The following is a 24,370-nucleotide window of genomic DNA, read 5'->3' as shown; positions in this document are numbered from 1 at the left end:
ATGCAAGATTTCATTCTTTTTTATAGCTGAGTAATATTCTCATTGTATATATATATCTTCTTTATCCATTCATCTATTGATGGACACTTGCATTGCTTCCACATCTTGGTTGTTGTACATAATGCTGCGATAAACATAGGGGTGCACATATCTTTCCCAATTAGTGTTTTGGTTTTCCTTAAGTAAATACCAAATAGTGGAATTACTCTAGATTATATGGTAATTCCACTTTTAATTTTTTGAGAAACTTCCATATTGTTTTTCACAGTGGCTGCACAAGTTTGCACTACCATCAACAGTGCACAAGGATTCCATTTTTTCCACATCCTTATCAATACTTCTTTTTTTTTAAGATTTTATTTATGTATTCATGAGAGAGACAGAGAGAAGGGCAGAGACATAGGCAAGGGAGAAGCAGGCTCCCTCTAGGGAACCCAATGCAGGACTCGATCTCTGGACCAGGGGATCAGGCCCTGAGCATACCCAGGCATCTCCCAACACTTATTTCTTGTGTTATTGATTTTAGCCATTCTGACAGATAATATTTCATTGTCGTTTTAAATTTACATTACCATGATGATTAGTGATATTGAGCATTTTTTCATGTGTCTGTTGGGCACCCATTGGCTCTATCTTCAATATAAATTCAGGATCTGTTTATACAACCTCAAATCCTGCTACCCTGGTCTAAGCACTTACTATTGCTCACCTGATTATTATAAGAGCCTCCTAACTCTTTTCCTACTTTAGTTCTTGTTCCCTATAGTCTATTCTCAACAATGCACAAAAATGACTTTTAAAACATGTCAGATTATGAGCAAAAGATCAACTCCTCAAAATAGCCTAAAACTGCTACATGGTCAAGCCTTCAATTCTTCTCATGCTCTCATCCAGCCTCCTCGCTGTTCATTCTAAAACAGAAGATTTAGAGAGCTAAAACTATCTATGAAAACAGTTCAAGTTCAGTGGTTCTTAATATATGGTACATATTTCACAAATTGTAATAATTTTCCATGTAGTCCTGATCTGTTATATCAGATGCAGCCCCTTCTCCCTGCCCTACTCCTTTTATTTGCATTTAAAGAATTTTAAGCATCAAGTCTTTGGCAATGTTTCCAATTCCAAAAGTGATTCTCTAATTCTGGATTTGGTTTTCATTATTATTAATAATACTTAATGAATTCCTGTTCCCAATAAATGCATGCTTATGAGGTTTGAATATAAACAGCTTGGTCTATTCCTTATTGATCTAAGGTCCAAGTAATTTATTCCTCCTTTATTCCTACTTAGGAGTAATGTGCCTATTGATATGCCTATTTTCTAACTCAATGTGAAAGCATAGTGTGATCAAATTAAGGTAAAAACTTCTCCAACTAGACACATAGTTTTGTCTTTCTAACTCTCTGTAAATATTGTTCTTAATTTCTAAGTCTTCTTACTGTTACCTCACTGCTTTAATCTAGAAACTATAATCACTTTATGATATTCAGGCATAATTATATATAAGTTATTTACTAAAATAAAAGGAAAGAGAAATACGAGAATATCACTAAAGTCCTTTATATATTTACTAGGTATTTTATCGATAGTATCTCATTAGTTTTCAGAATATTCTTAAATAACTCAATTATGTATTATTGTTCTCATTTTACAGAGGAGGAAATTGAGGTTTCAAAAGAGTAAGTATCTGACATAGATTCAGAATAAGATCCAATTCTGTCTGACTTCAAAACCAGGCTATTTCTACTATATCATACCACCTCCTAGTCTGATTAAATCTATAATGGCAAATCCCAGTATCTCCAGACAATTTTTCAAGAAATCCAGCATTAAAATGCACCACTGATGCTTTGTATCAAATACTATTCATTTTTAGCTTTTCTTAGTTCTTTATTTCATAAAGATGAAGGATATCAAACCAATTCCCTCTTTATAAGGGAAATTATGTCTTGTTCTTCTTTCCCACAGGCCAAATACTGATCCCAACACTCACCAACTCTCCATAGCGTTTAGATCCTCTTTTAAAATTTGCTATTGATTTTCACCATATGTCTACAACTTTTAAGTCATGGGGTCCTGCCTTCAACTTACTAATTATAGAATACCAACCTACAGTTTACATAAAGTATCTAACTCTAATTCATAGTCACTCTTTCCTAGTACTGCATAGGAAGCATGGTTCCAGTAGTTTTCCACCCCAAAAGACTCCCACTCCCCATTTACTGACCTACAAGGATGCTGCCATTTAAAAATACAATTCTTTGTTTCTTTTTCATATATCCTCTATTGAAGTTCTCATACCCTAAGGAAAGTTTCCTTTTTGAGTATTCACAAGCTAACATGACAGTAGAGCAATATTTCAGATTCTTTCTAAACTGTTAGGCTGGGATGCCTGGGTGGCTCAGCGGTTAAGCCTCTGCCTTCAGCTCAGAGCATGATCCCAGAGCCCTGGGATCAAGTCCCACATCAGGATCTCTGCATGGAGCCTGCTTCTCCCTCTGCCTATGTCTCCGTCTTTCTCTCTGTGTGTTTCTCATGAATAAATAAATAAAATCTTATTTTAAAAAATGAAATAGTTAGGCTCCACAGAGCTAAAAGGAGAAAAGAGGCAGTCTTAAAGGGTCAGTGAGAGGGCACCAAAGACAAAGTTCCCTTACATCACAATTTTGCTTCACTTCCCCTTTAACTGCCCAATGGCCTTGAGAATGGATCTCAATGGTGGTGTCATGATCTGTTTACCCTCCACCATGGCTTTACTCATGAATAAAGAGCAATTCAACTTCTTAAAAAGAAAAACTTCCAACCAAATTTGGTTGCCTAACAGCATATGATTCTGAATCATTTTCCCATCTCTGACACTGAAGTAATCTGGCATTATTGCTTTTTCTCAAAACTTTGCAATCAAAAGTCATTTAACCACGGGGCATTTACTACCCAACAACCACACCCTAGGCCTATACCCTGAAAAGCTTCAGGGGGATCCTGGGGCTTCCCAAAAGGGGGCTGTGGGGGAAGGTGGCCACCATGGTAAAACAGAAAGATGACTGGCCTCAAAGTAAAAAAACCCTTAGTTTGAATCACAGCTCTGCCATTTACCATCTCTTTGACTTGGGGCAGCTCACTTAACCTCTCTGAACTTCAGTTCAATAAAATCGAAAACCTGGACATAAAATGGCCCACCTCACAGAACTTTCTCCAAGAATGACATGTGAGAATACTTAGCAAAAGAAACACTAACAAAGGGAAGGGACTCCATGAAGTTGTTTCTTTTTAGGTTAGATACAGTCTATTTTTCCTCTGGTCATAGGATAAAGAGACTTGAATAATTTAGAGTAATCCTTTTTTCTGATAACCCTCCCCCACCCAGATTCTGGAGCCTGAACCCCAGATTTACACCTTTTTAAGAAGCTATAACAGTCAAACACCAAATGCTTAATTTCAAGAGAACAAAAAAATTTCTACTTTTAAAACGACCTCCAAAAACAATTCAGAGAAATCCTAAAATTCCACAGTTTGAAATTTTTTATTTTGGTGGTACCTAGGGACAGTATAAATATTCCTGATAGAAATAACACTTTAACCTTGCCTGTCACTTATACCTTAGTAGGAATGACTTTATGTGTAATATTTAATGAGACAAAACATGCCTAAGGAAAAAAAAAGCCATGTAAATAAGACCTCTGCATGGCTCCTCTAAGAAAAAGAGCCATGTAGAAAGGTAAGTTTTTGGCTCTCCAAGGCTCTTCCTCCCTGTTTAGAGGAAGCAAAACTCTGAAGCAGGAATAGGGCCCTGACCTTGGAGATGAATTTCCAAACCAGATACAGCCTTCCTAGTCTTATATAGGAAATGGCTTTACACTAGGGTTACCATTTTCAGCAAATAAAAATACAGTACACTCATATCCACAGAAAGGAAGTACTTTTGGGGCTTTTCCTTCTCCGAGACAGATGGTACACTGAACCTGTGTTTGTTTATTTATTTATTCATGCATTCAATTATTCTAGGTTTTATACTTACTGGGAAACTACCATACTCCAGCAGTATGCTTGTCCTAGAAATAAAGTGATGAACTAGATAAACACCATCCATGCCCTAACAAAGCTCCCAGTCTACTGGGTGCTTAGTTAGGCATTAAGTAGCAATCTTCACATTTAATAACAATAATTACAACTGTTGCTAGTGCTATGAGCTAAGACCTAAGAAGCAAAATGCATGAATTCAAACTTATTCATTCATCTCATTATTTGTATGTGGTTCTGTACTAGGTAATGTCAGACATATAAAGATGAGGAAAAAGTACTCCTTGCTTCTAAAGGGCTCATGATCTCATAAGGAAGATTTACATGGACATAAATAATTATGAAATAAGGCCAATTATAATAGGCTATAATGCAGACAACTCGTGTGTCCATTGTCCCAAGAAATGTAGCTTCTTTATACCAGAGTACTTTATTTGCCCTTTGGGAGGAAAACAAAAGTTCACATTTCTTTTAGTATTTATTTAACAGGTGTCAAAAGCACTCTTTGGCCAAGATTAATAGTTTCACTACTGAGAATTCCATGGTTTAAATGTATATGTTAAAAGCAATTTTTAAAAACTGCAGTAATGTCATTGCTTCCCTCCTACTTGAAAATCTTATTGTCTTTGGGCTGTGATAACATAGTATAGGGCCATGTGGCTTAAACAACAGACATTTATTTCTCAGAGTTTTGGAAGGCAGAAGTCCAAGACCAAAGTGTCAGCATAGCTGAGTTCTTGGTAAAGGCCTTCAATATACTGATTTGCAGATGGCCATCTTCTCAGTGTGTCCTCAAATGGTGGAGCAAGAGACAGAATGGAAGAAAACACTCTACTGTCACTTCCCATTCATGACCTAGTTACTCCTACCTCCAAAGCCCTACCTCCTAATACCATCACCCTGGGGATTAGGATTTCAACATATGAATTTTGAAGGATACAAATGCTTAGTCCAGAGCACTAATCAACAGATTTAATTATTTCATTATTTTCCCTCAATTTTCATCATTGTCTCCTCTTCAGAGAAGTTTACATATAAATTTAGTTTGGAAGAGGGGGTGCTGCACAAAGCTTTGGATTCATTTTGAAACCATAATATAAACTGTACACCTTGAACATTAAAATCAATACCCAGGCCAAGTTAAGTACATTTCACACAGGGGAGATGGATAAGTGAAGGTTATTTTTTTCTCTTCTTGAAACCCAAATGTTCTCTTCATAATAAAAGTATACATAAAATGATATTTTCTTTTGTACTGAATCTCATGGAGATTGAAGGAACATATATAACAAGAGCACTGAGCAGCAATTTCCAGACTGATGGGACCTGACAAAGATGATCTATTAATGTGCTATAAGCCATTTCTATAAATTTTGCTGCCAATAATAAAAGGATGAAATATCCTTATTGGTATCTAAAATGAAAGACTACAACTATGTTACAATTAATATTACCTATATTAAAATTTCTGGAGAAAAAAAATATTTGGCAAGGACTTTTTTTTCACTAATTTATGACCCAATGTAGTATACTGTAACCCAGAAAAACACACAGGTTCTTCTCACTTACAAAAAACATTATAGTAACTCTAAGAGTAGTACAGTTCCTAAGAATAAAGGCTATTTTACGAAAATTCAATCTTTTTTTAAAAAAAAATTCTTCGACAATCATTCAAAACAGACTGGATGACAAAATGCTGTTCTGTGGTCAACTGGCTTTTATACAAGTATATAAAAGTTAACATAAGAAAACTTTACTCAGTACTCAGGCTCCTGTTTCCATCTTTTCTCCTCTTAGTATTAGTCTAGTCTCCCTACTCATTCCACCCATTTCTGAAGACCTGTTCTCACTGTCCCTGATCCTGTCCTATGTAAATAATCAGAAAACACAAAACAAAATCTGAAAAGATCTGATTAACAGTTACAGTTACATATTGATTAGTAATTACTCTTTAATTAAAATATGCATTCAAACTAATGAGCTATCTTACTGAGGACTTTCTTTTTCAAGGTTTAAAGGGAAAAAAATAAGTTCTCTTTAAATCTGGCTTTTCAAAGTTAATACTAAAAAAATATTAAATTTTGCCCTCATCTGGAATGGCCAAAGACTTTCCATCCTGGGGCAATTCAGAATTTCAAGTTCTGCCTCTCTTAGCCAATGGTGCCACAAAGCCAGCTTGTCATTTTATATCAGTGATCCAGTAATCACTCTTAAATGGTAACTGTCTCTTATTCTTCATTCATTGTTTCTGTTATCTACTCCTGTGTAATAAAACTCCCCCAAAAGTTAGTGACTAAAAGTAACAAAAATCTATGAGTTCTCATAACTCTGTGGGTTAGTTGGGCAGTTCCTTAGTGATTCTTCTGAGCTCACTGATGAGGCAGCTTTCAGTAGAAGTAGAAAGTTCAGATAGAATGTTCCTTACTCTGTTAGACAATGCTGGCTATCAGCTGGGTGCCCAGGGATCTCCTTTTCCCCTGATCCTCCTATCTGCTAGACTAATTTCTTTACCTGGCCATCTCAGACAGTGTTCTATAGGCCAAAAGCAGAAGCTTCAAGCTCAGAAGTCATATAACATCATTTCCACAATGTGCTTTATTTTTCTTCAGAGCACTTAATGTCACATCATGTAATTTGAGGATGTACATTAGTGGACTTATTTATTTCTCTCTCACTAGAATACAGCTTTGTGGGAACAGGAGCTTTGTCTTTTTATCTCAGTAGCCCAAGTGTCTACAATAGTGTCTGGAACAGAATAGGAGCTCAATGATTAATTACTCAATGAATTTAAGGATGTATCTTCTTCTTTGGTCATCAGGTCCTGCCAATTCAGTATTCTAGGAGCCAATTATCAGATTTCCATTAACTCTCACAAGGATGCTGAAATGGCCTCCTAACCCACCTTCCTTGCTCAGGCTCTTCCCCACCTCCAGTCCACCCTCCATGTAAATCTGAGGGTTATTTCTGAAGAAGAGGTCTGATCATAGTATTTCCCTGCTTCAGAATTTCAGTGGCTTCCTTGCTGCCAATAAAATAACATCCCAAACCTTAACCATGGAATTCAAAGCCTTCATGACATGATCTGAATCTCCCTTTCCTGCCCCTATTCCTCTCCAAATACCCATCTCCCAACCCATAAATCTTGCTTCCAATGTACATCAACCTCACTCCTATTTTCTCATCACTAAATGCTCTACGCTGTTTGGTAAAACTTGCACTTTACCTTCTCTGGCTGACAAACTCCTGCCCATCTTTAAGATCCAGATTTTCATCTGGAAACTTGCCCAACATCCCCTTTACTCTAGGTTTCCTCAGAATTTTGAACTTAGCTAAATTAATTGTTTTGTTATAATTGTTTCCTTATGTATTCCCTCCCTCTCAACAAACCATTATTTCCTGTGTCTTTTCTTTTTAAAAATGTGCTATTACATTCTAGGCATTTCTCAGTATAAAGTATCCATTAAATAAATGTTGGTTGGGCAGCCCAGCCGGCTCAGCAGTTTAGTGCTGCCTTCATCCCAGGGCCTGATCCTGGAGACCCGGGATCAAGTCCCACATCGGGTTCCCTGCACGGAGCCTTGTTCTCCCTCTGCCTGTGTCTCTGCCTCTCTCTCTCTGCCTCTCTCTCTCTCTGTCTCTCATGAATAAATAAATAAAATCTTTTAAAAAAATTTAAATAAATGCTGATTGAATGAAAGTCCTAAAGATAGATTTCAAAGGAATCAGCTTTAGCATAGGATTAGTGTACTCAGTGAAGCTAGCTAGCTACATCCTGGGATGATTCCAGACCCAAAACCAGACCAGACTCAGACATTATGAATAAAGAGAGCTGGAGAGATAACATACCCTGAGGCTTTTGTCATTTGGCTTAAAGCTTTCGGCTTCCCCTTTTAGGCAGCCTCATCAGGAGGCCAGTTCACAAACACTAACTACTAAGAATGTGATCTGCTGCTGTAAACATACAAATAAGAAATTGCAGGAAAACCTAAAAGGTTGTGTTCCTTCTCACTTCATGGGACATGGCAGAGTAATGAACTTGAAATGTCTGAAGGTGGGAACTGTAGTCAATGATTAACTGATTCTGTATCTGCTCACATTAAATTATCTCTAGAACTGCTGGAAACAGATTCTTAAAGTAAAGAAACAATTTTCCCCAGAGATTTTTTTCCTAGTCAAGGACAATCAAACACCTGAAAAAGCAGTACATACATTTTTGCTCAAAGAAATACTGAAGCTTTTCTTCTTATATATTGATGTTGAGGACATTTTTAGAAACATAAGAACTAGTATTAACACTGTTTTAGTTCCCACCACACAATAGTTTTTCTTATAACCCTTTATCATGACATTTTTACTAGAGAGTAAATCAAATATCCTCACCATTTACTCCATGACATTTCCACCATTAGAGATAAAAGCTTGCCCTATATAAGGTGCTCCAGCTGGTGAACCTCAAGAAAAGCACTTCTACTGGTGATATTATGTCATATCCCTTATCTCTAGACCTTGTGTTTGCAGGAGAGCGGACTACAGATCATCTTGCCCTTGAATATTTTTCTCTAGTTAAGGACTATCAGCTCCCAAGAGAGTAGTTTGTATATTTTTGTTCAATGAAATGTTGAAACTTTTTTCTTGTACAATAATGTTGAGAACAATTTTGGAAACATACCAACTAGTATTGACCTTGTAAGCACTGAGTTCCTTTTTGGCTCTGATTTCATCTCTTGAGTTATAAAAGAAGGTGTTTCTTTAGCAAGCATATAATTAAATGTGGTAAGTTAAATATGATTTGTTTTTCTAAAGAAAATGTATTTAATCAGTATGTCTTTTGGCCTTTATTGATCAGCCAAGGACATAAAAATATTCTGAATAATATTGAATAATGTCAATAAGGCCCTTTCTGTTCTAAAATTATACTATCCCTTCTCCGTTTGGGCTGACAATTATGGTGAATAATAAAACCATCATTATCTGGAGACATGATGTGGGCACACTGCTAATCTGTCCCCCTTATTGCTTTAGTCCTGATATGGCAAATATGAGGCTTAGGTACAAATTATGACACCCATCCCCCACTTGAATTCATGGTCTCATTGCTAATCAATCTCACCATTCTTCACCACTGAACCCCGATTAGACTCAGGAATCCTTCTTAACCAAATGATTTTAGTACCCATAACCTAGTAAACAGATCCAGCATGTGAGATTTTTTTTTAAATTTAATATTTAAAAAAAAAAATTTAATATTTCCATTTATCTCAAGTAGAGACACCTCCCAACCCTACTATAAAGCTAGTGAAGTAAAACATGAAGAATGAGATCAGATACATACAGGATCCAACTTTCAAGTAAAATATACTTTGGTCAAAACAAAACAACCAACAATCACAAAAACAAGAAAAGATAGGCCCTTTGATATTGGTCTTGGCAATGATTTTTTTTTTTTAATTGACACCAGAAGCTAACATAAACAAATGGGACTACATCAAAATTAAAAATTTCTGCACAGCAAAAAAAGCCATCAATGAAACAAAAAGGTAAGCTACAAAATGAGAGAAAACATTTGTAAACCACATATCTGATGGGGTAATATCCAAAATATACAAGGAACACATATACAAATAGCAAAAACACAGATAACCCAACTTAAAAATGAGCAAAGGACCAGAAAAGACTTTTTATAAAGAAGACGTACAAATAGTCAACAGGTACCTTAAAAAAGTACTCAATGTTAGTAATCATCAAGGAAATGCAAATTAAAACCACAATGAGATACCACCTCAACACTTTTTAGGGTACCTATTATCAAAAAGACACATGATAACAAATGCTAGCAAAAATGTGGAAAAAGGGAACTCTTGAACACTATTGATGGGAATGTAAACTGGTACAGCCACTATGGAAAACACTAATGAGGTTCCTCAAGAAATTAAAAATAGAACTACCATATGATTCAGCAACTCCACTTCTGGGTCTATACCCGAAGGAAATGAAATCACTATCTCAAAGAGGTATCTGTACTTATATATTAAATACAGTATTATTCACAATAGCCAAGGAATGAAAACAACCTCAGTCTCTGTCAACAAATGAATAAAGAAAAGGTGATATCTATCTGTCTATCTATCTATCTATCTATCTATCTATCTATCTATCTATCTATGATGAAATGTTATCCATCCTTAGAAAAGAAGGAAATCACCATTTGCAACAACATGGATGAATCAGTAGGCAATTGTATTAAGTGCCAAAGGAAGACAAGTCTGCATGGTATCACATGTATGTGGAATCTTAAAAAAGAGAGAGAGAGAGAGAAAGAGCCAAACTCAGAAACAGAAAGGAGAATGGTGGCTCCAGGGGCTGGATGGGCATTGATGGTTTGGTGGGGAAAATAGGAAGAGGTTGGTAAAGGGTACAAACCTTCAGTTATAAGAGGAATGAGTCTTGAGGATCTAATGCATAACATCATGACTATAATTGATAACACTGTGTTGTACAATTAAAATTTGCTAAGAGAGTAGAACTTAAGTGTTTTCACCAGAAAACAAAAACCAACCAAACAAAAAAGGTAAATACATGAGGTGATGGAATGTGTGTTAAATTAATTCAATAGTGGGAATCCTTTTTCAACATATACATATATCAAATCATCACATTTATATTTATAATACAATTTTATTTGTCAATTGAACCTCAATAGACTGAAAAAAAAAGTAGAAATAACAGGGCTGGAATGGGGTCTCACCAAAGGTATTAATAAACTTGAAGGGAGTCTGTCTAAAAAAGATGAAGCAGGTTGAGGCAGGTAAAAACAGAAGTCAGAAATACAAAATTTTCTGAGGATTATTTACCATGATCTAACAAAGAGAGATACTAAATCTAGCATTGCTATTCCTAGAGAAGTGTTCTCAGTCAGGAGGCAAGGATAATTCATTAGGCTTTATCAGAAAATGAATGAATCATTCCTCTAAATTATCTAACACTGGGTTCTGATCTGGCTTGTCAACCATCAATCAACTTTCTAATTATAGCTTCTCAGCTTGGATACAGGTGAGAGTGTTGTTGGAAAGCTGACATCAATAATCCAAAAACTAAAAATAGATATTCTCCATTTAAAACAAATAGATGGCAATGGGACAGATGAATGCTGGCACCCAGTCTGATCCATTCTGACTTTTCTTCTTCAAATAAATATATTGGAAACTTGCTTTATACGTCAGTCTCTTTTGAGTTTAGTCATATGGTTGTTCCCCAAATATTTCCAGTCCTCCACCTTTTGGACAGAGAACAAAACTACGTATCTTGGCCCTCTGTGGTTGGATGAGACATATGACAATGATGAATTCATGCATGAAAGCAATGTGTCACTTCTGGGCTGAGTATTTAATTGCCGGTATGAGACTTTCCAGAGCTTGTATCTCTAGTGTTGGTGGTTTGGCAACATTTGAGATATGAACTGCCCTGTCGTCTTGAGTCCTGGAAGGAGGATACTGTACTCAGTGTCCCCAGATGGTGGTGGTATCAGGAACCAAAGAGAAAAATGGACCAAGTAACCCATTCCATTGATGACTCCAACAATAATCATTCTGATGTGTTTTCTAACATGAAATATATATTGGGAGAGATTCCTACTGGATATAGCTTTAATATTGTCATAACAACCCAGTATCAGTCATTATCATGAGCATGAATTACTTTAGGATATATTGAGTTGTGAAAACTATTGAAGTGTATACAGAGATGTGCTTTTGGGCCTAAGAATTAAACAAATACTAATCAGGCATTTTGCACACATTATTTCATTTAATCCCTGTACCACTCTAGAAATTATTATTTCATCTTACACTTGATAAAATGGACAATGAAATTCTAAACAGGTAGTAAACAAAGATTCTTTACACATGACTATTTGTGGGCAAAAGCTACAGTCTTTCTATACTGCTATCTTGCCATTTGGTATTAAACAACGCTTTAAATTTACTTTTTAAAAATTTCTTCCTATGTTGAAGCCCTATTTCTTGCTAACAATTTATTTGTGTTTAGTAATTCCCTGAGCCTTCCTTTTTAATTTGCTGCTTCTACTAAGTAGTGAGCTAGGGAAAGCAAATAAATAATTTGTTAGATGTTTTAGGAGGAAATATGTTCTGGCCAAGGACCTACTGTACTTGCTCTGTGAGCAAAGGAATTTTAATACATGGACTCTGAAATCTGTTTTTGAAGTATAAGACTTCCATTTTCAAACTTGTGGTTTTCAGACAAGTTCTGAAGAGTGGAGTTTACAAGTAAAGAAAATTTCAGAAAACTAAAATATCCACCTTTATATCTCTCTGGATCTGCCTAGAATTTTCATGAATTTTTTTGTTGTTGTTTATGATAATGAGTTTTAAAATACGACACAATGGTTTTAAAAAGGTGATACTTTTAAAGATTTATGCTGTGTAAATGTACTGGGTTTAAACGGGTCATTTAGTGATCAAATAAAATTGCTTTTAGGTTATTTGACTTTTTCCCCCATTATGTTTCTTCAATTAAATTAAAATTGTTTCCCAACTCTCATTTTATTCAGTAATTTTCATAAAACCTCTACTGAGAAAGCTAAAATAAAATGTTATTGCCTTTCTGTGGATACAAAAAATAGAAGCCTGATGGGGTAGAAGATAAAATAACCAAATAGCTAAAGGACAATCATCCAACCATGTACTACCATTTAACAGTCTGATCCTTTTGTGAATATTACTAAAATACAAAATTGCTGGCCAATGTCATCAACTACTGATTTTAACAGAAGGAGGTGAACAGAAGGAATCTGCTATTTCCTTTTAGACCCTAGTTCTAAGTAATAATGAATAATTATTAAAATTGCAAATGCTGCACTAAAGTAAGTATAACAAAGTAGGTTTTGTCAATTTTAGTTTTGTTTATTTATTTACTTTAAAGATTTTATTTATTTATTCATGAGAGACACACATACACACACACACACACACACAGAGGCAGAGACACAGGCAAAGGGAGAAGCGGGCTCCATGTAGGGAGCCTGACATGGAACTCGATCCCGGGTCCCTGGGATCATGCCCTGAGCTGAAGTTGGTGCTAAACCGCTGAGCTACCCGGGCTGCCCAATTTTAATTTTGTTCAAGCACTATGCCAGGCTCTAAAGATTCAAAAAGAAATTAAGAGATAGGTCTTTTCCTCGACTAAAGGAAATAAAGTCAGGATAGTTTGATGGTAAGGCTTTACAGTCATGGAGTCAGACACATTTGACATGGGATTCTGACTTAGGCATTTGATCTGAGTGATGTTAGACAAGACACTCATGAGTCCCAGGTGAGTCTCAAATTCCCAATTTGTGCTACTGCCTGTATCACCTGAGATATGGCAGGGAAGGGGCAATACATCCTCATGGATAAATCTGTGGATGCTAGAAACCAGTTGCAGTGGTTCTTAACCTGGCTTTTCCACTCATTAGCCTTAAAAAATTATTTTATCCTTCATTTGCAAAGTAGGAATAATAATAGCACATATTCCAAAGATTATTATGAAAATTAAGAGAGAAAATGAATGTAAAACACTTAGCACACTGTTTTCTTTATCAGTTTGCTATCCTCGCCATAATAAAATTCCATGGACTTGGTGCATTAAACATTAGTTTATTTTCTCACAATTCTGGAGGTAAGTCCAAAGTGCAAAACTCCAAAGTCAAGGTGTTGGCAGAGCTGGTTCTTTCTGAGGCCTCTCTCCGTGGCTTATAGACAACCATCTTCTCCCAGTGTCTTCATGTACTCTTCCCCTTGTGTCTGTGTCACAATCTCCTCTTCTTACCAGGACATCAATCCACACTGAATTTGGGCTCACTCCAATGATTTCATTTAACTTCCAACATCTCTTTAAAAACAGTGATGTGATGAGATACTGGGGGTTAAGACTTCAACATATGAACTGGGGGGGGGGGGGTAGGTGGAGACACAATTCAACCCATAAAACTGGCCTAAAAGAAACAATAAATGTTAGCTATCATTGCTGCTGTTAACTGCTGCTGCTGCTGTTATTATAATAATCAAATAATTTATCAATCTCAAAAGGAAGTAAAGCACCACTACTGACCTAACAGTAGGCTTTTTTTATATTTGATTTCACAAAAAGGGGCATTTTAATCATAATGATATTTACTATCTGCTACATTATGTGGTTTAGGACTATTATAAGTACAAGCTTCTGATAGTTTCCACATTGATTAAAATACTAATACAGTCAATGTCAAAGGTTCAGTCCATTTTTGGGGCAATGGCTTCATTCTGTTCCGTAGTTGCAGAATGTACCCCAACCCTGGTTAATCACATTACAAGTAAAAGCCATTATTTCATAACGGGAAAAGGGCAGGAGGGTATGCATGGGTCAGCAGAACTCTATCATCAGGACCAGAAAAAGAACCCTGGGTGCATGCCCTCCTCTAAATGAATAAATGATCTCTTATCAGATCTTTTTTTTACAGTGATATGCAAAAAATGCTTAAGAAATGATAACTGTCTCACAAAAGAGCAATGAGTGGAAAAAGAGAATTTGCTTTTTGACTTTCCCTTTTTAAAGCACTTAAACTAGTAAAATGAAATTACTGGCATCTATAGGAATACTTAAAGGCCAGCCACTTACTTTACTCCTACCTCTTCTTATAATTTTCTTGGAAGATACTGAAACAGTGTACCCTGATGGGATTAAGGGGGGAAAAGGTTCAATTATATTTTCAGATATAGAGACACACTTTATTTTGTACCCATGAAAGTGTCAAGAACTCAGCTCCATTTTGAAAATGATATGCGGGATCCCTGGGTGGCTCAGCGGTTTAGCATCTGCCTTCAGCCCAGGGCGTGATCCTAGAGTCTTGGGATCGAGTCCCACATCCGGCTCCCTGCATGGAGCCTTTTTCTCCCTCTGCCTGTGTCTCTGCCTCTCTCTGTGTCTCTCATGAATAAATAAAAATCTTTTAAAAAATGACTTGCAATCTAATAGATATAGATGATAGGCTTACGTGTATAATAGCCTACCCTCAAGGTAGGAATATTACTCAGCCATCAGGAAGGACAAATACCCACCATTTGCTTCGACGTCGGTGGAACTGGAGGGTATTATACTGAGTGAAGTAAGTCAATTGGAGAAGGACAATCATCATATGATTTCACTCATATGGGGAATATAAGAAATAGTGAAAGGGATTATAAGGGAAAGGAGGGAAAATGAGTGGGAAAAATTAGAGAGGGTGACAAAACATCACAAAGGGTAGTGGAAGGGGAGGCGGGAAGGTGGGATGGGGTAATGTGGTGATAGGCACTGAGGAGGGCACCTGAAGGGATGAGCACTGGGTGTTATATGTTGGCAAATCGAAATTCAATTAAAAAAGATACCTATTTTTGAAAGATACTTGTTTTTTCATGGTGTAATTAGCATTTCACTGGTTCCATTTGATATTCTATTTCTTTCTAGTTTACTAATACTGGTTTGTGACATGGAAAGATGTTCTCTTTATAAGAAATTCAAATTCTCTTTATAAGAAAATTTGAATATGTACTCCATAAACTTATGCCTTATTTCTTAGAATCAAAAGTTTCTTTCAGAGCAGCCTCTTTTGTATTCTTTCCTTCACTCCCACACTCGTTCAATGTTTTCTATTTTAATATTTCTTTGATTATGTACTATCAGACATCATGTGGCTAGAAGAAAAGGAGCCTAATGACATTTCACACCTAGCTACTGTGTGACTTAGCTTGTATTTATTTTAAGTACATACAATTCTATTCTACATGAAGGGAAAGCAATGATTGTCTGTTTACAAGCTATAGGTAAACTAAAATTTAAATATGGAAAAAAAGGAAGTACTATTTAACGAAATGCTTAAAACTTTATGTAGATCTAATTTTAAAAACTCATAATGTACTTAGAAATAAGACTAAGAAAAAAATAAGTCAAATGGGGATTACACTAGAACACAGTTAATATAGTTATGAAGTCTGAATAAATTAATCCAAGAATATATTTCGATAAAATAAATAATTTATTATTTACAACAGGCACTCCTAAGAAGTCAAAATAATATATATTGCAAAGTTGTCAAGAAAATACACTTTGAAATTAAGCCAGCTATTAGAAATTTTCATATCTATTTACCTGATACTTTTAAATTCCCAAGTAAACTTTTATTCCTTTTTTCAGATATAAAGAAGAGCTGAAATTTAAAGTTATGATAATAAAGCAAAAGTGCAAGAAATGAGACATATAGACTAATGAAACAGAGTAGAGAACCCAGACCTTCAGCCTCTAAAACTGAGACAAAATTAATTTCTGTTGTTTAAGCCACTCAGTCCTATGGTATTTTGTTATAGTAGCTCAAGCCAAGTAATATAGGTTCCAAAACCAAAGAACAATAACAATCTCTTTAATAGTGCTGGGGAAATTGGATAACTACATGCAAAAGAATGAGATTGTACCTTTATAATACACCATAAACAAAAACTAATGCAAAATGGATCAAAGACCTAAACATAAATTCTAAAACTATAAAACTCTTATAAGCAAATATAGGGGGAAAGCTTCATAACATTGGATTTGTCAAGGATGCCCTGGATATGACACCAAATGCATAGGCAACAAATGTAAAAATAAGGCATACTATATCAAACTTTAAAACTTCCATTCATCAAAGGACACAAATCAACCGAGTGGAAAAGCAACCTACAAAATGAGAGAAACTATTTGAAAATCATGTATCTGATAAATGGTTAATATCTATAACATATAAAGAATTCCTCAACACTACAAAATAACATGTCTGGAAAATGGGCAAAGGACTTAAATAGACATTTCTCCGAAGATGATATATTTTTGATGACATATATATGATACATATATATAATATACATATATATTATATATATTTCTCCAAGATAATATATTAATAGCTAACAAACATATGGAAAGATCTATATTAATAGCTACAAACATATGGAAAGATAATATGTTAATAGCTAACAAACAATAATCATTAGTTAAATGCAAATCAAAACCATAATTTGATTTTCCCTCAGACCCATGAGAAGAAAACACCAAACAAACAGAAAATAACAAGTGCAGGCAAGGGTGTACAGAAATTGGAACCCTTATGAATTATTGGTAGGAATATAAAATAATATAGCTACTATAGAAAAACAGTATGTGATGCCTCAAAAGTTAAAATTAGAATTATCATAATCCTCAATTCCACTTCTCAGTGTATACCCAAAATAACTGAAAGCAGACTCTCATAGAATTATTTGCATGTCCATGTTCATAGCATCACTATTCATAATAGCCAATAGGTAAAAGCAACCCATGTGTCCAGGGACAGATGAATGGATAAATAAAATGTGGTATGCAATGAAATTTTATTCAGCCTTAAAAAGGAAGGAAATTCTGATACATGTTACAATATGGATGAACCTTGAAGACATTATGCCAAGTAAAATAAGTCAGTCACAAAAGTGAAATACTGGGTCATTCCATTTTAATGAGAAATCTAAAGTAGTCAACTTCATAGAGATAGAAAGCAAAATGGTCATTACCAGAAGCAAGGGGCAGAGATATGGAGAGTTGTTATTTAATTCAGTTTTGCAAGATGAGAAAGTTCTGGGGACTGATTATATAATGATTTAATTATACTTAACACTATGAGCCGTGTACTTAAAAATGGTTAAGATGGTGAATTTTATGTTGTGTATTTTTATAATAATAATTTTTAAAAAAGAAATTCACAAGATCTTTTCTAAGAGTAAAGTTAACATCTGCCTCAATTTTCTAGAAAAAGGACATGAAAGAGAGGAAAATCTATAAAAGTAGCCACTTGGTGAAACGGTCAGTGTTTTATACTCCAAAAATGGATTAATCAATCCCATTTTTATATAACATAAGTTTAAAATGCTGGGAAATACTCCTTTGCCTTGGTTAGAGGTGAATGAAGGAAGAGAGAGAGAATTTAGACAAGAAACAAAAGTTCTTTCAGCAAGTGTTGGCCACTCTCTCCTCTTTTTTTTTTTCCCCTAAGAAACTTAACAAAAGTGTGATGTCACACAGATCTTATTGAGCTGAATAACTGTGGGATCCCATGGTGACCTTAACATTTGAATTCACACTCCTACTCAATGGGTGGCTTTTTTCAGAACAAAAGCTTTTTAACATATTTGTTACAAAGCACAGCAAGATTTCTGGGAAAGAATATGTGACAGTTGAAGAGGAAGCCTACGCAGAAAAATTAATATGGCAACTTGTGGAAGAAACACACACAGGCTGCATTGGCTATGATATAATTCATGTATAACTAATTTCCAAAAAACAATGAATGATATATGATTTGCAATACAGGACTTTTTGTTTTATAAAACACCAAACAAGTGTGTCATCATTTTGCAAACGAATACAGACATGTGATCATTTTTCCTTATCTGAAAATAGTGTTGCTGGTAGGTCAAGGGAAAGGATTGAGAAGGATGATCAGATCTCCCTTAATATCAGATATTTTCTCACAGGCAGTATAACCAGAAAAGGTAGCACTGGAGTGGGGCTTGAATTAAAATTTAATTGAAGACTTTTTAATTCCTAGGTCCTCAAGTTTTTAAAAAAAAATAAGAAAAGGAGAGAATAGGTGAGGAGGGGAAGGAAAGAAAGGCAGGGGTAAAAGCATGGTTCTTGCCCTCCGTGACTTCACTATCTACTAATAAATGAGAACCACGATGATTATTTCATTTGGATAGGTGGGTAGAGTGGCTACAAATGGGAAAATATTTCAAGCTAAGGATAATGAATTTCTATAGAAGCCTTGATGTGGCTTCTTTGTAAGTAATCAACATATATTTGATGACTAAACAAGAATAACCGAAAATTTTAAGAAAATTTTTTCTTTCCTTCTTCTTCCCTCCCTCCCTTTTTTCTTTCCACTTTTAACTAGAAAAGTAGCCATGGTCATAAACACAGATGTTCAAGTCAAGGCTGAGACTAGAAAGCAGTACAATCAGACTGATCTGCAGGAATCTGATCTGTGACTCTAAAGGAATCCAATCTATGACTCTGTGTGGACAGGTATTTTTTCTCACAGACTCTCTTCTATACAGTGGTCAGATCTAGTGCTCGTTCATCAAATCCTGAGATGGTCTCCATATTTGGTACCCAAACAGTGACAAGTCAGAACAACAATGGGAAACAACAAGCCATATCTGATATTAAGGGAGATCTGATCACCTTCTCAACAAAAACACTGACCATGCTTAAAAAATATATGAAATAAATAGAAATAAAATGTTTCCATAGCTAACATCTGTTTGTGAAATATAGGAATAGATATTTTCTTAAGTCAGGAGATGAAACTATCTACTTTAAGATCTAAGTAACAAGCAGATGGAAGTATAATTCCTTTTTTTCTTTTAACCCCCAAACAGCTGACTCATTGCCGGAAGGGTATGGTGATTTCAGCTTGTAATAGAGCCACCCACTAACACAGAAATTAGTAATGAATAATGAATTTGCAGAGGAAGTGAAATTACAAATAAAAAGGATTATGTCTAAACTTTCATTTCTAGCAGCATCAGATACTCTGAACTACTCCAGAAAAAAATCAGCTAAAATGGTGAGTAAATATATATGTATAGTTTTAATTTTTAGTAATTTGCTGAGTTAAAAAATAAGAAACCAACAAAGGGATTTGTGGAGCTCCAACTCCACGCCCCCCCCCCCCCCCCGCCCCGCCACTCCCCACGGCTACATAGGTGTTGGGGCCAGGCGGGAAGGGAAACTCCTCAAGATGGCGGATACGCCAAAATGGCTGAGGTTCCTGTCACCACCTCCACTTGGGACGACAGCTTGAGCAGACCCTTACACCTCTCCTTTGGACTTCCCCAACCGAACCCAATGCCCTTCAAACCCCAGAGGAGGAAGTCACCTTTGACTGGTCGAATTGCAATCCTTCCTTTGCATAGTGAGGGTCACTCTGACTGGTTGGATTGCAATCCTTCCTTTGCATATGAGCCAACCAATAGGAAACCGTTCTGCCTTACAACGTTATGTAAACCCCCTACCACCTTGTCTTGGCCCGACTTCCCCATTCACTCTCTTTCCCCCGTGAGTCGTGGAACCTCGCCCGAGGGTGCCTGCGATAAAATCTGTTCTTGGACCCTCGCTTGCCTTGGCGGTCTCATTTCCATCTAGTTACTAAAAAACTTAACAATAGGGAACTTGGGAGACAAGCCAGTGGCTAAGGCAGCTTTTCCCTCTGAGAGCTTCTGCCCAACCCTGGAAACCTGAGTTCTCTCTAAAGCCTGAATAATATGCAGGGGACGGGTGATAATATTTAGCACTTGGTAAAGTGAGAAATCTAATAAGATTTCCTATCAGCAGTATAAAGGTGAAGAAGCAATAAAATCTGCTACCCATAAGGAGCTAACAAGGAAATTTGCCTATCTCAAGCCAGGACATAGATGAGGATATAGTGGGGGTGGGAGGGAGCAGAGAATCTCTCCAGAGAATTCATAACCACAAGGTTGCCCTCATGGATTTACAGTTGAACTATTAATGCTTCTGTTGTCTGAAAAAGCTTAGATAGAGAGTAAAATTTAAAGAACTTAATTAAAAAAATAAAAAATAAAGAACTTAATTAAATGCCATGGTGACTGAAAGAAGCAAATGAAAATCTAAGGAAAGAATTGATTAGATGAAGGATAAATTCAAAGAAATTATCCAGGATAAAGACAAAGAAAACTATAATAAATAAAAAATGAGAAATTAAGATGGTATATTTAGGTGCCTGGGTGGCTCAGTCTTTTGAGCGACTGACTCTTGATTTCACCTTAGGTCATGATCTCATGGGTTGTGAGATCAAGACTCCTATTGGGCTCCACACTCAATGAAGAGTCTGCTTGAGATTCTCTCTCCCTTTCCTCCTGCTCCTCCCTCTGTTCATACATACGCCCTCTCTCTAAAATAAATAAAATCTTCAAAAAAAATGGTACATAACTAAGAACTCCAAAGGAAATAATAGAACGAATTGGGATGAGATGATATTAAAGGAGGTAAAGGTGAAGACTTTTCCAGAAATGTTAAAACACACCAATTATGAGAATGAGAAACAGCAATTATGAATTCAAAATCCAGTTGCAGCTCCAAAAATTATTAAATTTTATCAATAAAAATTAAAAACTTTTGTACAGACCCCCCAAAAAAAGGAAAGTGAATAGCAAGAAAGAAGGTATGGAGAAAAAGAAACGCTGAGGCAAATGGACTGTCAGAATAAAATGGTACAACCAATCAAAAGATTATCAGTGATCATTATAAATCTAAACTAATTCTTCATTAAATACAAAGTCCAGGGGCACCTGGGTGGCTCAGTTAAGTGTCTGTCTTTGGTTCAGGTCATGATCTCAGTGGGATTAAGCCCCACATGGGGCTTCTTGCTTACCACAGAGTCTGCTTCTCTCTCTCTCTCTCTCTCTCTCCGTCCCTCCCCACTATGCATTCTCTCTCTCTCAAATAAATAAACCTTTATTAAAAAAAAAAAGTTTAAAAAACCCAAAGTTCATCTCACTAAATAAAAAATGTTTAAAGACCTATTAATTTTATATGACTAATATATCATAAAGAAACAAAATACTGAAGGCCAAAAGAAGAGAAAAGATTTATGAAGCAAATACTAAGCAAAACAAAGCTGGAATAAGTATATTAAAACCAGATAAAATAAATATGAGGGCAAAAAAATATTAAAGATAAAGATGGTGACTTTAAAATGAATACTAAATTTCTTCAATTTTTAATTTATATGTACCTAGTGACATAACTTGAAAGAAAAATTAAAATTAACAGAAATATCAGAAGAAATTGACAAATTATCTATTACTGTGTGATACTTTAATATATCTCTCTTAGTAAAACAATATATCCAGCAGGAAAGAAATACAGAGACTTGAAAATAAAAGTAACAAAGCTGATCTAATCATTGAATGCTCCACCCAACAAGTGAAGAATGCATGTCTTCTTCAAACACATTGAGTTTCTGAAGTTTCTGAATAATTTTAAAGATTGACATCATATTAACTATATTCTCTAACAAAATGCAAGAGTAAGAAACCAATGACAAAACTATAGCTAGAAAACTATACGTTGTGCCATTTTATTTTTTTATTTTTTTATTTTTTTTTTAAATATTTTATTTATTTATTCATGAGAGACACAGAGAGAAGGCAGAGGCATAGGCAGAGGGAGATGCCGGCTCCTCGCAGGAAGCCTGATGTGGGACTCGATCCCAGAACTCCGGGATCACGCCCTGGGCCAAAGGCAGATGCTCAACCGCTGAGCCACCCAGGTATCCCCGTTGTGCCATTTTAAAATGCATTTCTGAATGATTCATTGATCACAGAAGGAATAATAAATATTATAAAATACTTAGAACTAAATAATATTTAAAATACTACATGTCCAAAATAAGACATGTAGGGGTGCCCAGGTGGCTCAGTCAGTTAAGCATTTGCCTTCAGCTCAGGTCAAGATCTCAGGGTCCTGGGATCGAGCCTCCCGTCGGGCTCCCTGCTCAGCAGTCTACTTCTTCCCTCCCACTCCACTCTGCCTGCTGGTTCTCTCTCTCTCTCTCTTACTCTCTCTACCAAATAAATAAAATCCTTAAAAAAAGTAAAATAAGATCAAATAAAATAAAATAAGACATGTAGAAGACTTCTGCTTTGGGGAAGATGGAATAGATGTACTTTTCTCTAATCCTCCCATCAACCACAATTAAAACCCCAGAATTTTATATGCAAAAAAACTTAAGACTCCAAAGGCAGTGTGGCCAGGAATCCCCAGAACACAAGAAACAATACTATGAGTTCCCTGGGTTTTCTTTTTGCCACATATATCCCAGACTGAATTTTGGGTAACTAACAACTAGGAAATGCCAATGGGCACAGACCAAAAAGACCCAACAAAAGCTTTCTCCCTCAAGTTAAAAGACCAGGAAAAAGACATGAATCACCTAGAGACTCAGCAAGTCAGAAAGCTTTTAGGCAGGGCCACCTGGGTGTCGTTGGTTAAGTGTATGCCTTCGGCTCAGGTTGCTATCCCCTGCTCCTGGGATCAAGCCGGTACTGGGCTCCCTGCTCAGCAGAGAGTCTGTTTTTCCCTCTCCCTCTTCCCCCCTCCTCTGATCTTGTGCACTTACTCTCTCTCTCAAATAAATAAATAAAATCTAAAAAAAAAATAAAAAAAAAAAAATTGACAGGCTTCAGCAAGACTTACAAAAATACAGAGAGAACATACAAATTACTACTACTAAGAATGAGAGTATACCACTACAGACCCTGTAGATACTAGAAGGATAAGAAGGGAATATGATGAACAATTCTACACACAACATAATTTTGATAACTTTGATAAAATAGACCACGTCCTTAAAAAGTAAGTACCATAATTCTCCCAATATAAAAAATAGATCATTTGAATAGACCCATAATTAAGAAAATTGAATTTGTAATTAAAAATCCTCTCGGGGATCCCTGGGTGGCGCAGCGGTTTGGCGCCTGCCTTTGGCCCAGGGTGCGATCCTGGAGACCCAGGATCGAATCCCACTTGGGATCCCGGTGCATGGAGCCTGCTTCTCCCTCTGCCTGTGTCTCTGCCTCTCTCTCTCTCTGTGTGACTATCATAAATTAAAAAAAAAAAAAAAATTATTAAAAAAAATCCTCTCCAAAAAGAAATGTTTCATTGAAAAATCTACCAAGTGTTAAGAGAATTAACACAAATTCAACAACATTTTCCAGAAAATAAAAGAGGAAACTCATTTCATAAGGCCAGTATTATCTTGATAATAACCAAAGTAGCACAAAAAAACCCTACAGATCAATATCCTCCAGGAATATAAATGTGAAAATTCTTAACAAAATAATAGCAAATAAAATTCACTAAAATATAAAAAAGAATTATATGCCAGAGCCAAGTGAGATTTATTTTGGGGATGCAATACTGGTTAAATATGGAAAACTCAATAAATGTAACTTACCATATTCACAGACTACAGAAGAAAAATCATATGATCATATAAATTGATGCAGAAGAAAGTGAAAAAATTTAACTTCTTTTTATGATGAAAAAAACTCTCAAAAACTAGAAGCAGAAGGGAACTTCTTCAACTTGATAAAAAACACCTATAAAAAGACTAGAGCTAACATCATACTTAATGAAGCGTAAATGTGCTTCTCCCTAGGATAGTTTTCCCTTTTAATCTCTTGCAAAAGATAAACACAGCCTTTTGAGAACTGGTTGGGCAGAGGAGGGAGGTCAGACAGACACAAACTGC

The 24,370-nt window shown here is 35.8% G+C and overlaps 1 long non-coding RNA gene across 5 annotated transcripts in view; it reads right to left on the bottom strand.

Annotated features, from left to right (window-relative positions):
• Positions 1 to 24,370, bottom strand: part of LOC140608891 (uncharacterized) — a 238,667-nt gene that overhangs the window by 98,026 nt on the left and 116,271 nt on the right. The window contains exon 5 of one of the 5 annotated variants that reach the window (XR_012010881.1): positions 13,673 to 13,905. The exons of the other annotated variants lie outside the window; for them this stretch is intronic. This is a non-coding gene — a long non-coding RNA (uncharacterized lncRNA). Of the gene's footprint in view, positions 1 to 13,672; positions 13,906 to 24,370 lie in introns of those variants that run through there. 5 annotated transcript variants of the gene reach the window in all.

The sequence above is a fragment of the Canis lupus genome, chromosome 18 (genome assembly GCF_048164855.1).
Source record: "Canis lupus baileyi chromosome 18, mCanLup2.hap1, whole genome shotgun sequence".
Classification (NCBI taxonomy): domain Eukaryota; kingdom Metazoa; phylum Chordata; class Mammalia; order Carnivora; family Canidae; genus Canis; species Canis lupus.
Note: the sequence above shows the minus strand (reverse complement) of the source record. Positions and strands in the feature narration are given on the sequence as shown.